This window comes from Pan troglodytes, chromosome 8 (assembly GCF_028858775.2).
Source record: "Pan troglodytes isolate AG18354 chromosome 8, NHGRI_mPanTro3-v2.0_pri, whole genome shotgun sequence".
NCBI classification, from domain to species: domain Eukaryota; kingdom Metazoa; phylum Chordata; class Mammalia; order Primates; family Hominidae; genus Pan; species Pan troglodytes.
The window spans coordinates 67,283,865-67,298,201 of NC_072406.2; the positions used below are offsets into that span (position 1 = coordinate 67,283,865).

General features: G+C 32.6%; 1 protein-coding gene across 7 annotated transcripts in view; it reads right to left on the reverse strand.

Annotated features, from left to right (window-relative positions):
* The window catches only part of PCDH15 (protocadherin related 15), a 1,753,436-nt gene that overhangs the window by 1,082,362 nt on the left and 656,737 nt on the right, over positions 1-14,337 (reverse strand). For all 7 annotated transcript variants that reach the window (XM_054659631.2, XM_054659630.2, XM_054659628.2 and 4 more), the window contains exon 5: positions 12,634-12,684. The gene's annotated coding sequence lies outside the window, so the exon portion shown is untranslated. The remainder of the gene's footprint in view (positions 1-12,633; positions 12,685-14,337) is intronic.

A 14,337-nucleotide genomic window follows, 5' to 3' on the forward strand; every position in this document is an offset into this window, starting at 1 on the left:
TACTATTTTCCATTTCAATGTTTTAAAAAATACATTAAAATGAGTCTTCAATTAGATATGAGGCTTAAAATGAAGTATTTCTCATGTGACTTTTTGTAAAATATCACCTCTAATTCTCCATTTCCTTCACTTTCTTTGTCCTAATAGTTTTAATAATTATACATATAACATTCATTTGTTAATTTAGTCTCTTCTCTCAAAGATTATCAGTCCCTGAAAGCACAGGTTTTGTTTGTTTAACTCACAGCTTTATTGCCAGCAACCGATACAATAAATGAATGACTGATCTTGAAAATTAAATAATTAAATGACCAAAAATCAAGTTGTTTTGGTCATTACCACTGTTAGCAACAGTGGTAAAATGTACTAAACTAGCAGATATCCTATTCCTAGAAAAATTTCATACTTGCAAGGGCTTCAAGAAGGGGGAAGGGAAACAAACGAGTTTGAATGCTTGACTGTCATGTGAAATCTTGATAGAGGTCATTTGAAAAAAAATAAATTTTACCTCAGTATAATACTGCCACATCAAAATCATGCTCTATGAAACAAGTGATATTAGCATTAAAAGACTATAACTACTCCACTGGGCAGAAGGCAGAGGTTTAGAATTTTGCTAGCTTTGGTCACAAACAGATTAACAGGATGAAAACAGAATCTAGTAAAAAGCAAATAAAAAAAGAAAGGAACAAAATAAATAATAATTTAAAAAAGGTCATCCCCGATACTTCATAGCGGTATGGAACAACAAGTAGTAAACATAATAATCAATATGAAAATAACATAATTTTAAGATGATCACAAACTCATCTGGACACCAAATATGTTCATATTTGGGTAACTATAAGACAGACATAGAGTTATTTCTGGAAATTGATTTTTCTTCTCACTATTCCATACATACTGAAGCTTGACAGTAGGGTTCTACGAGAAAAAACTCTGAGAACACAATAAAGGCCAAGTTCCTACATATAGGAAGAAAGAGATCTTAAGGACATGATAGGGATAAATAAAATGTGAATACACTTTTTTCTCTTCCTGGCTTGCAAGGATGCACCCAGTTACGCTTTCCTTATTAAATTTTCAACAGTTCAGGGTATTTGAGAGAGATGCTTAACTTCACCTAAACATACCCAACAAAACAACAAATAGACATACACAATCTCTCTCACTGTTTTTCTCTCTCTCTCTCTTCCCCTGCCCTCAATTTAATTTAATAAGAATTTATTTTCAGAATAAATAATTCAATGACTTACATTCTTTAGCATTGTTTTTGTATATCACAAATATAGAGACAGATTATTACATCAAAAGTTAATGGCAGTAGGTTCAAAGATCTACGGAAATGAGACATTTAATTTATAGTTAATAATAGGAAAATATTTAATCCTCTAAGAGCAGGAGACTGATCTCTTTCATTTTTTGAAAACGAATTTTCCACCATCCAGAGAAACACTTCTTAAATTGACTTGTAAACTTACAGAGATAAAAGACTTTTTGGCGTTTCTCATTAAATGTCTAATACCTGAATTAAGAGAAATATCAAACTCCTGTTTTTAGAGTTTGCACCAGAAAACACACCTAAGAATTATTAGCTATTTTGCAATAACTTAGTTGCCTTAAGAATGATCTAGTTATTGTTCAGGCGCAGTGGCTCATGCCTGTAATCCCAGCACTTTGGGAGGCCAAGGTGCACAGATCACTTGAGGTCAGGAGTTTGAGACCAGCCTGGCCAACGTGGTAAAACCACGTCTCTACCGAAACTACAAAAATTAGGCGGGTGTGGTGGCACATGTCTGTAATCCTAGCTACTCGGGAGGCCTTGGCAGGAGAATTGCTTGAACCCCAAAGGAGGAGGTTGCAATGAGTGGAGAAGGAGCCAGCCTAGGCGACAGAGCCAGACTCCATCTCAATAAAAGAAAGAATGATCTAGCTATTATTTTTGCCAGGTTTCCTTTCTCTGTGTTCAGTTTACTTTGGAAAAACAGATTTTGAAAGGCAATAAATAGGCTTTTGCCATTTCTGTTCACATTTTTAGAAATGTGGACCTAACAGGAAACTCTGTGTATATTAAATTGTGAGTTTTGTGTGTACACAAACATACAATCTTGAATAAGGATCTTTTAAATGTCTATTCTTTTAAAAATTACAGATGTTCTTTTTATTGCATGTGTTAGTTTGGGATAGCAAAGAACTAACAAAATTCCCCAAGGACTATTCAAGAAAGGATGGGACAGAGCTCAACCAAGAGCACTACCTGTTTTTGATTGAAAGGAAGCAGATAACTAGAGTTAAGCAGAAAGTCAATTAGGGCACCACTTCCTTTGCACTTCTGGATTGAATCCAATTCTGTTGAAACATCTAAAATTGATAAATCAAAAGTCTCTGTGTTTGTTTTACTCTCCTTGGATCTTTTTAGAGCACCTCACATCAAGAGATCCTTACAATTATTAATGAAGTCACATGAAAATTTCCATGATGAAGAGATGCCTTTTGAAAGTATACATATTTATAGTATTTATTTTGTATAGCTGTATATAAACAAACTTGATATAGACACAATGTTTAAGTGAAGTTTATGAGTTGAGATTCTAAGTGATTATATCCCTTTCTCACCCTAAATTAACTGATTCATATGCAAATTCATTATAATCAAATTTTATCATTCTATTGTCAACATCATTTTAACAATATAGGAAGAAATTATTATAAAGAAAATCATAAAAATTTAAAACCAGGTCAAAAGAGTAATGCAAAGTATTTTTAAATTAAATGAGAATAAATTATAAACTATTCTCTATTAGACATAATTAAGAAGAAATGCATTTTTTGAAAATTAATAGGTGTTTCATTTGAATATTCACAATGCTTACCATGCAATGCTATTAAAAACTGGTGGATTTCATATACAAGAATAAAAGGCTGACCTTTTCTCTTTTAGGTTTCACAGTCTTAGTCCTTCCTTCAGTGAGATAGTTAATTATAGGAAAAGAAAATAAAACTATACATATTCCAGGCAAAATGATAACTTATTTCCATTCAACAATGAAAAACAAATAATTTCTATCTTGTACATCTTTTACAATTTCCAACTAGATGTCATATTCTGCTCTCCCACAATCAAAGTTTGGTATTCAAGAATTCCCTTTAGGAACTTTTGCTGATGTCTCTGACTCTAAAGGCGGTCCACAATGAGTATTTTTTAAATAGCTTTGTTGAGTCTTAATTGTTATACAGTATATTTCACATATGTAAAGCATACAATTTGACAAGCTTAACGTATGTAAACATGAAACAACCATTACAATCAAGATAAAGGACGTTATGTATCACCCCCAGAAGTTTCCTCGGGCTTTGTTAAACCTTTTCCTTCTCCTACTCTTCTCTGCTTTTGCCATTCCAGACATTCACTAATCTCCTTTCTGTCACAATAGTTTGGGATTTCTAGACTTACATATTTGTGGGCTCATAGAGCATGTACTGTTATTTTTGTCTGACTTTATTCACTCAGCCTGATTATTTTTAGATTTATCCGTGTGGTTGGGTATATCAATATTTCTTTTCCCTGAATTATGAATATTCCAATGCACTGATGTACTACAATTTATATATGTATATACACATCTAGCTCTTGGTGGACATTTTGGTTTTATTATTTTGGTGCTATTACAAATCAAACTAGTGTGAACATTCATGTGTAAATCTTTGCATACACTTATGCTTTTTATTTTAGGTAAACACTTAGGATGGATTGGCAGGTTCATATGGTGGGCATAAGTTTAATGATTTTAAGAAACTGCCAAGCTGATTTCCAAAAAAATTGTGTAATTTTAGTAGTTTTAGAAATTCTAATAGATGTGTGGTGGTATATCATTGTGGTTTTAATTTGTATTTCCTTAATGATGTTCAGCACATTTTCATGTTGTTTTTTTTTCAGTACACATTTTGGGGTTAAGTGCGTGTTCATTTTTTCTTTTTTTTTTTAAGTGGGCTATTTTATTACTTAGTTTTGAGTTTTTGTACATGCTAAATGATATATGTCTTTTACAGATGTGTTATTTGGAAAAAACTTTCTCCCAGACTGTGGTTTGACTTGAATTCTTTTAATTGTATTGTGAGAATACAATTAGAAATTGGTCTATCTCGTTAAATGTTCCATGAGGTGCATTTGACACACACAATGTGTTATTAATGATGTCTCCACTAGGCCATATATATGAGCATAACAATATTACAGGCCAAAACCAAGTTATGTGTAATATGCATCAGTGACCTGGCTCATTGAAGAATTGATGACTCCCAAAATTTAAAAACCTCCTATTTTTACTATTTAGTACAGTTAATTGGTAGCAAAGTAAAACTGCAGAATAATGAACCTTGATGTGAGAAAGACCTTTGTGCATTATTAGTTCTCTTAATCATGTATAACTTTGTGTACTTTCCTCACATGCATAGAAGGGGAAATACTGTTTTATGGATTGTTAGGGGGACTGAATAGTATAGTCTCTGAGTAAGTAATTAGCACATTCTAGGTGCTTCCTTATTATCAATAGCATAATGACAAGGAAATTAAAAATTCAACCTTTCCCCAAACATGCGCACACAACAGAATACTTCATATAAGAAAATAAAGGTCAGAAAGATGTAAATTGTTAAGTATTTTGAATAGCTAATTGTGGAGATCTCTCTCTCTATATATATATGATCTATATATACAAAATTAGGATAGTACAGAGGCTCTTTAATTCTCTCTGCATATGAAAAAGAAGCCTGATAAATCCACACATGAAAAAGTCTTCTTGGTTTATATTATGACTGCTTGAGGACCCTCAAGAACTCCACGAATTCTGAGATGATACTTTATCTATAATAATGTAGGTCATAAAAATGATTCTAATACATTTGAGAGGCAGGTATGAGGGACAACAAGGTTTTTAATATGTTAAATATATTGAATTAATCATTCTTACATTCTTTAAAGAGAATGTGATATAAATAATCACTTTTTTATTGTGAGAATAACCCTAAAATCTCAAACACCATTTATAAATGAGAGGACAAAGTACTTCCTTACCAAATATCACAGCACCCATAGTATCTTGAAATAAAATTAGAGAAACATTAGCCATTGAGAAAAAGTCACATAATTGTACCCTTTTATTTATTAAATGATAAAGTGGAAAATACAGAAATGTTGGGCTTTGCACACTGTTTAGATTGAGATAATACATTTCTTAGATAAATGTGCCCTATATTCCCATATTGCACATACAGAGATCAACTGTGTCTGGCTTTTGAAGTGAGAAGATCACTTTAATGAACTTAGATGATATGATAGGTGACTATGAATCCTTAATAAATAACTTCAAAATAAAATAATGTTCCCCATCATCACATGAGTGTGGATAAAGATGTAGCTGTAATGGCTTTGCATAAATAAGTGTAAAAGAGGAAAGCTGATACAACTCTAAACAGACATGTTTAAGAAGTATGATTAAGTCCCTGGGATTCCAAAAATATTCTAACATTATAAGATACATCAATGAGTTTAATGTCCATTTTGGCAAGCAAAAACAAAGCAAAAAGATAAATGTAAATAAAATATAAAATGTAATAAAGAATATAACTATGCCGTAGTGCTTAAGTCTACAGATGGCAATTTCTACTTAACACATACTATGTGAGATTTTTGCTTGTTATTATGAGAACGGGGAAAACATTAGAGAAGAGAAAGGCTTTGAGGTCCCATGTGCTTCCCAGCTTATTTCTTTTAGGCTCCATGTTTGACCTTCACAGATCCTCATGAAGGTAAGGACAGAATAACAAAACACAAGAGATCATTAGCTGGGTAGAGTATAACACATCACTTGGGATACCATTTGTCTTTATCCATCAAAAATATTTATTATTTTTCAGCTTCCTACAGAATATGTAGTGGTAGGCCTGGCACATGTCATCATCCAAAGTGAGTATAATTTTCTTGACTTTGGTACTTGCAACCATCTGCATAAAATATATTGCAACTCATCTAGACCTAAAGTTGTCCTCTTTCTCTGAAAAACTACAGCTGCTGTAATTCAATCTTCAATAAAAGACATAAACTCATGCTTAATTGTACATATACATAATATAAAGATATTGCATCACACTCAAAAGGATGAGCAAGTCAAGGAAAGAAGGGGGTCATATTGAGAAAAATAATATCAGAAAAGGGAACCTTATCTCACGTTGGAAATGAGTGGTCCTTTTGACACCGATGCACCATAGGAAATAGAGGACATGGTTGAGAAATACGTTATCAATGTTCTAAACAAAATTCAAAAGGCAACTGAAAATTAGGAGTTTTTTCATGTCTTTTGGGTGCCAGACCATCATGTCTATTCTATTCAGATCATTAGACAGTCTGGAAAAGATTGGAATATCTTTAGAGGAAATGCTGAGAGAAAAAATAGGCAAATTCTATCTTCTAACATACATTATCCTAATATGTGAGTCAGTAGCCTTGTGAGCAAGGCCACTGTATTGGGAGAGCATTTTCTGGCCTTCAGACCTACTTTAGCGCAAAAGCAACATAGGATTCAGATCTAGCGATCTCTCCTGAGATTATTACAGTTTCTATGTCCGATCAATAGCGAGAGGATGGTGAATAAAAGTGTGGTCTCTGCTTCTAGCCTACAACATTTGTGAGAAGAAAACTTAGATAAAAGAGTGATATATTCAGAGAGAGGTGTTTTGGTATGTAAGATAGGTAAATGCCAAAGGCAGAGTATGGTCTCTTGCCTTCACATGCCTTTGAGAATTCTGAAAGCCTCATCAAAGTAAACTTTGTAGTTTATTATTGTCAAAAAGAGGGGCACTCTGAATTCTAAGCTTTATTAGCAGTCATTAGTTCTTACGTGTTATACACATCATCTTAGCAGAGAATTTAGCTAATAAGTGGACCAAAACAGGTATTTGTAGCAAGGACAGGTGGTTTTGAAGAAGGCTGTAGAATGTGCCTCATTTTTTTTTACAGCCAGCAGGATTCAAATTCAGACTTCATCACAGTGCAAAGTGCTGGTCACTACTGTGCCCTAATCAAGGTCACAAATCATGTAGAGACTCTGACTTCAGATGTAAAGGTCTGGGGGAACAAGGAATGTCATATCAAAGAATAAAAGAGGCAGAGGGCATAGTTCTTAACACATTTTTATTTATATGATCATGAGGACTTTCTGAGTTATACAATACCTGACACTTCTTGTTCCTCACCCCACATACATACACCCCCAGACACTACTTTAGTGAGAGAATTTGGAGGAAACATTGGCAACACCAAAAGACTGAGCATTTTTTATTCAAAAGAGACCAAATAATGCACAGGTCGATCAATTATATAATTGGATTTATTTATTTCTCCTCCCTAGCTAACAAGAATATGGAGGCTCCTGTTGTAGGCTGGATTAGTTACAGTTTAAGTAAAATAAATTTTACTTTCTCAGTAGATCAAATATTTAATTTTGTCAATAAATTAGTGTGATCTAACTGTAAGAATAATGTGAAGTCATTTCCTTGAAGACAAGGAAAAATATTTTAAAATTAAAAGCTATCAAAAACAGCAGTGAATAACAGGTAAAAGAAGAAACACAGTATCTAGTAAAGTAAAAAAATGCAAAAAAAAATTCTCACAAATCAAAAGAAAAGAGTAAAGAGTAACCAATAATTAAACAAAAAACATTGAGATGCATGGAGAATTTATCTGCAATATTCTGTCACCAAATTAGGGAAATTAATGAAAAAAAGAGTGATTATAAACCAATAATTAAACAAACAACATTGAGATGCATGGAGGATTGATCTGGAATATTCCATCACTGAATTAGAGAGATTAATTGAAAAAAATAAATGAGAATGGAAATAATAATAATTTTTCTTTTTTTTTTTTTTTAAGATGGAGTTTCACTCTTGTCACCCAAGCTGAAGTGCAATGGATCTTGGCTCACTGCAGCCTCTGCCCCCCAGGTTCAAGCAATTCTCTTGCCTCAGCCTTCTGAGTAGCTGAGTTTACAGGTACCTGCCACCACACCTATTTCTAAAAGATATTTTTCCTCAATTTAAAGGAAATCACATTTTAAAAATTTCATTTCCAGGCAAACTTAATGAGAAATGTAACATAATACATCTCCTCCTGGACTTTTCAAACATTCATGACAAGGAAATATAGAAGATTGAGAGGGAAAATCATCCAAAGATATTGGAATTAGATTGACACTTAAACTATCTACATTATTAGACACTGGGGTATATTAGGTGGCCCTCAGCTTGAAAACTTTCAGCTTAAAATTTTTATTCCAGCAAATATGTTACATGTGTTCATAGTAAATAGGAATTTTGAAATACACAAAAAAGAAATTTTTAAAAAATTCTAAAAAATACACTAAAAACCAAAAATGATAATTAATACCCAGATTTTTAAAAATATGAAATATGTATTATAATGCACTGAAAATGAGAAATTTAACCATAAATATTTATGTGATTACCATTGATTGAATATACAATTTATTAAGCATTTGCTAAGTGCCATTTAGCTAAATATTTTAACTAAAATAATATATTTAATCTGTAAATTATTTGTGTTAGGTAAGTCCTCACCCCAACTATTATCTCCATATTCTCACTGATGATTTAATGATGCTAATAAAGTAACTTGTCCTTGAGCAGAATAACTTACTTGGTTAGTGTGTATGTGTTTCGGGTGTGGGGGTGCATTTCCATGAGAAAGCATATAAATATTATTTAAAAATTAAAACAATAAAATTTTAACCCGAGATTAAATTAAATTAACAAATACTGAAAAAGAGTTGGGTATGTAAACATTCTCTATTCCTCATTTTACAAAATAAAGAGTAATAATTTCCCAGATTACATAAAATATAATGATTCATACTTATGACAGATAAAACTGTTATAGAATTTCTGAATTATTTATACGACAGCTCTAAACAAGTGATGGAATTAAAGCTTGTTCTTCACAGGTTCTTAGAATGTGACTATAGGGAGAAGAAAATCAGTTATTAAATTCTAGATGAGTTACATTGTGGATAGGTCAAACATTTCTCTCACTGTAGCCTTGCTTGTCTAATCATCTGATCACTGGAAAAGCAGCGTTTATACAGTCTGTAATCTGTTTGCTTGCTGTTTATAATAATACACATATTATAATACATTATCAATTAATTTCTTGAAACTTTTGCTAAGCAGGTACATATGACATGATCATTTTACTTATTTGAATTCAGAAGTGTTTTTGTTTTGTGTCTCTTGTCCCATAGAAACATAGCCCATCTCACCAGAAACTTGTCATCTAGCTGGAGAGACAACACTAATACAATGTATTGTCAATGGACAACAAAGTGCATTCATAAAGCAATATATTGTTCAGTGCAATTAGAAGACAAGGGGTTTATAATCTGTGGTTACTTATAGAGTATACATGATGAGGGTAAAACACACTTCAGGTTAGCAAGGCTATATAATGTTTAGGGAAGAATTTAGCAGTCATGCTTGAAGAAAGCCTTAAGTGATAGCATAGGTAGAGAGGCATACAGAAATTATTTTATGAACCATCTAAGCCAAAACAAAAGTAATGTGGGCTAGCCAGACTTAGAAATAGAGGATACAGCACAGGAAAGAAGAGATACAAAATTAAGAGGTTATTCAGATTGACCTGAAAGTTGAACTCCAAATTGGAAACATTTTGTAGTTCAAATATCAGTTATTTGATTGTCTATACGTGTAACAAGCACAATGTTGAAAGTGACTTTTATTTCTGTGTTAAAAATTCAGTTATTCCTATGGCCAACCAGAAAGAAACCAAAGGTCATAAAGAAATAAAAATGGCATGTGAATGAAGGAAGTCTGTTTATTATAGAGCATTACAAAAATAGGAGAGATAGAATTAGCCAAAGCAGGCACCTTCTGCTTGCTTAATGTCCTTTGGGCCTGTATATAAGTAGTGAATGTTAAATATTCTAAAACACTCTGGAAGCCTGCCTTACCAGCACTGATTAAAAGAACTGAATACCATATGTAACCAACAGATTTCCTTTTCGTTTATCTGCTACTGAGAATACTAAATATTTTCTTATCTCCATCACTCTTAGAAGTTCTCTTGCAACGTGCCTATCTATACATATTCATCACTCTGACAGCAGAATCAAGAATAAAAATTCAGATAAGAAAGCATGATGTTCATTCTTTTATCTTTTAAATATGAGACATACATAAAAATAGATATTTGAAGACAGCTTCTTAGAATGAACAATAAAAATAACTACAGTGTATCCTCATTTTACCCTGATAAAAGTAGAACAATGGCACATACCAATCATTTGGATTGTGGCTACTCATAATTCCTCTTCTCCTAAAAGTCAACCATGAAGGGCCCATCTATAAGAAATCCTAGATTTACTGCCTCAGGGATTATACTTCTACAGATTACTCCTAGCCTACTACCACTCAGGCAGTAGGAAGAATGATCTAAGCACTCAGGTTGAAGACTTTGGAAGTCATAGCAATTCTTGAGCTGAATGTCTGGGTGAGGCTTCATTGTACTATACTCAGACAAATACCTCAAAGACAAGAGATAAGTTTAATATTTGAAAAACTTATTCCATCACTACTGTATTTTTACACTTTCTGTTCTCTGAATAACAGCTTAGAGAAGAGGATTTTGCCCCCTTTGCACTGTTGTCTCATTTGTCAGAGGCCAGAAAGATTCTTTTAGTAATTTAACTATATGATGCCAACTAATAATACTCCTAAAAGAGGCAAGAAATTTCCTCTGCAAAACATTATTTTGTTTAATTTGGGATGTTTTTATTGCAATTTGTCTTTCTGTTTTGGTTACTGATATTTTGGGAACCAAAGAAACAATAGTTCTTATTATTTTGAGGTATATATCACTAAAAAGAACAAGCTGAATCAGTCAAGGTATTTTTTAGCCATACACGTTAGTCTACTTTTCTTTTAAAATTTATTTGGCTATTGGTGATACTATAGTTGAAAAATAGCTAAGGGTATCTAAGGGTATTTTTTTTTTGAGATGGAGTCTTGCTCTGTTGCCCAGGCTAGAGTGCAGTGGCACTACCTCGGCTCACCACAACCTCCGCCTCCCAGGTTCGAGCGATTCTCCTGCCTCATCCTCCCGAGTAGCCAGGACTAGAGGTACGTGTCACCACAGCCAGCCAATTTTTGTATTTTTAATAGAGACAGGGTTTCACTATGTTGGCCAGGCTGGTCTCGAACTCCTGGCCTTGTGATCCACCCACATTTGCCTCCCAAAGTGCTGGGATTGCAAGGGTTAGCCACCACGCCCAGGAGTATTTTTAAAGAAACAAAGTAGGTAAACATAAATGCAAATCAGTTATTTTTTATTTAACTTTCAATTTTATTTTACTATAGTCAATTAGAAACCTGCATTGAAAGTATAATCATAAAGCATTCACATCTAATTTTGCCTCCTTCAAAAACTAGAGTAGAAACAGCTGAGATATACGAGTTTGAAAAGATTCCAAATTCTTCTATCCAGCTGTTGACTTTTCTGAAAGTTCTGGTGAGAATATAAGAATGAAAACATGACTGAAATAAGGAACTACAATGCTTCTTTCTTGATTTATTCCCTAGATTAAGGTGCAACTGAATTTCCCAGCCAAAAAAAAAAAATAGCTTAGCTCCATGAACTAGATTTTTACTTGTAATATGAATGCCAAGTCATGCCAATAAGATGTTTTTTTAAAAAATGTTTCTTCTCCTTAAGTTTTCCTAAAAGCCAGGGCCTTGAAGATTGACATTTACTTTTCAGATTTTAATATTTCTGCACTTTCTTCCTTCCTTTTAGCAACCACTCAGGCAGAACAACATTGGTTACAAGAGTCTCTTCGAAGAGAAAAGAGCCACAAATAAGTGAATTGGCATATCCAAATGCTTTTGTTGTTAAATGCAATATTTTCCCCTAATAATATACAAAGTAAAAAAAAAAACAGTGTTTCTAATATTAAAATCTCAGGTAATAAGTTAATTCAATTTAATATTAGGTGCTTTTATGTGACTCCAATAAGCAATTACATATTGAGAATAAAGAGCCATACACATATATTTTAAAAAGAACTCTTTCAGGGTCTTACTATAACCCAAATTCAGATTTTAGGTTTTATGTTTTTCCAAATATTGATTACTTCATACTTTCCCATGGTCTTGCTCCTGTGGCTGTTGGATTTGGACAAATGTTTCTACATGAGTTACATTCTGTATATGAATTGCTGCATGACAGTTGCCACATAATATGTTGGCAAGAAAGTCTTTGTTGGATGGCAAATAAATTAAGCAAAACAAACATTTGCATTCTGCTTCAAACAATTAATACTGTACTTGAATAAACCAGCAAATAGTGGACATCTCTATACAAGTGGGTTTTCAATAAAGGGAAAGAACAATCGCAACGTAATTGCAACATATCGATGATAGTTGTAACTTGAATTCAAAAATCAACACTCTACTTATGATTCTCTTTTGAGATACAGCTCTTAGTTTGTAAACCGTTGACATGAAATTTTAAACATATACTTGAATATTAAATAAAACATAGCATACCTTATTTGCAGGTCTTTGGAATGGTATTTCGAAACATGACAATGCAAATTCCTGTAAATAAAAAGAACTTATTCAGTCAAAGGCATTTTCTAATTTGAATCGAAACAACAATTATGTATTATTTAAAAGAAAACTATTTGTTAACTACTAAGTATTTCTTTATAACTTCTGGTGTTTACATATTTTGTAGCTTGTTTTATATGTTCTTACAGCCAGAAACAAATGTAATGTATGTGTGTACCATTAGAAATGTGTTAATTCTACTTAAATTTTGTATTCACAAAATGTTTTAAGTGCTTTTAGATTCAGATATTAGATCATTTTGGAAACTAAGTTTTCAAATTTCACAAGCAGTATGGAAATAATGCATAAGGCATATTGTGTTTGGATTTGATATGCTAGATATTTTACCTAAAACTGAACAATAAATATAACTGAATATATTTGATGATTACACCTGGGTATTAAAATAGCTTATGAAAAAATCCTTCTTTCTGTATAATATAGTTTGGATATCCCCTCCAAATCTCATGTTGAGATGTAATCTCCAGTGTTAGAGGTGGGGCCTGATGGGAGGTATTTGAGTCATGAGGAAAGATCCCTCATGGCCTGGTGCTGTCCTGGTGACTGTGAGTTCTCGCGATGTCTGGTTGTTTAAAAGTGTGTGAGGCCTCCTCAGAAGCAGATGCTGGCACAATGCTTCCTGTACAGACTGCAGAACCATGAGCCAATTAAACCTCTTTTCTTAAAAATTAGCCAGTCTCAGGTATTTCTTTATAGCAATGCAAGAACAACCTAACACATAGTACATATATTTAATATGTTCATTTATTTAAAAATGGAAGAAGGATATATTTCACACTGTAATATTTTGAAGAATATCATAATAAAGTTTTGGATAAAATAATACAATAATAAACTAGGGTTATTTTCATATCTTGAAAAAACTGTAATTTATTATGTTGGCTTTGAGACAAGATATCTAAGTTAATATTTAAGAGAAGATAATTAAGGAATATTCCAGGATGATAATCACACTATATTTTATTTATATTTCCCAGATTTTTCAGCAACTCTTTCTCTCAATAAGATAAAGATATAATCCATTGTATCATTTTTCTAGCCAATAAATACCTAGTTAAGTACTTATTGGAATACTGAATTTTCTATCCAATAAATACCTAGTTCAGTATTGTTCTAACGAGTATTTATTTACTCCCTGGAATGAGGCAGACTCCTATGAAAGCACTTTCCTTTTTAAAATGTAGTCCCAAGGAAAACAGTACAAGAAACATTTTGAATCCTGAATATATAGAAAGCATGTAGCATGAAAGATTCTAGTTCTAACCATAGTTTCAGTATAACATGTCCATTTAAAAAATACAAAACTGGTAAATTAAAAGAGTAGATGTATATTTGTTAATGCTAAGTGTTTTACTACAAAAGCGAAATCATATATGGTGCAATAAGAGACAAAGGTACAAAATCATAGAAGAGGAAGGAAACTTGGAGATCATGGAGACTGGACTCCCTTTTTCTGCAAGATAGAGTCTTGCTTAAGTCATGCAGCACATTCATAACAAGCCTGGAATTGGAAGCTATCATAAAAGTAACGATTGCCATTTAAAAAAAGTATTATTACACGAAAAGAAATTCAGCTGTATGAAGTTCCTGTAAATAATTCACTTTCTGGATGTAGAGTAT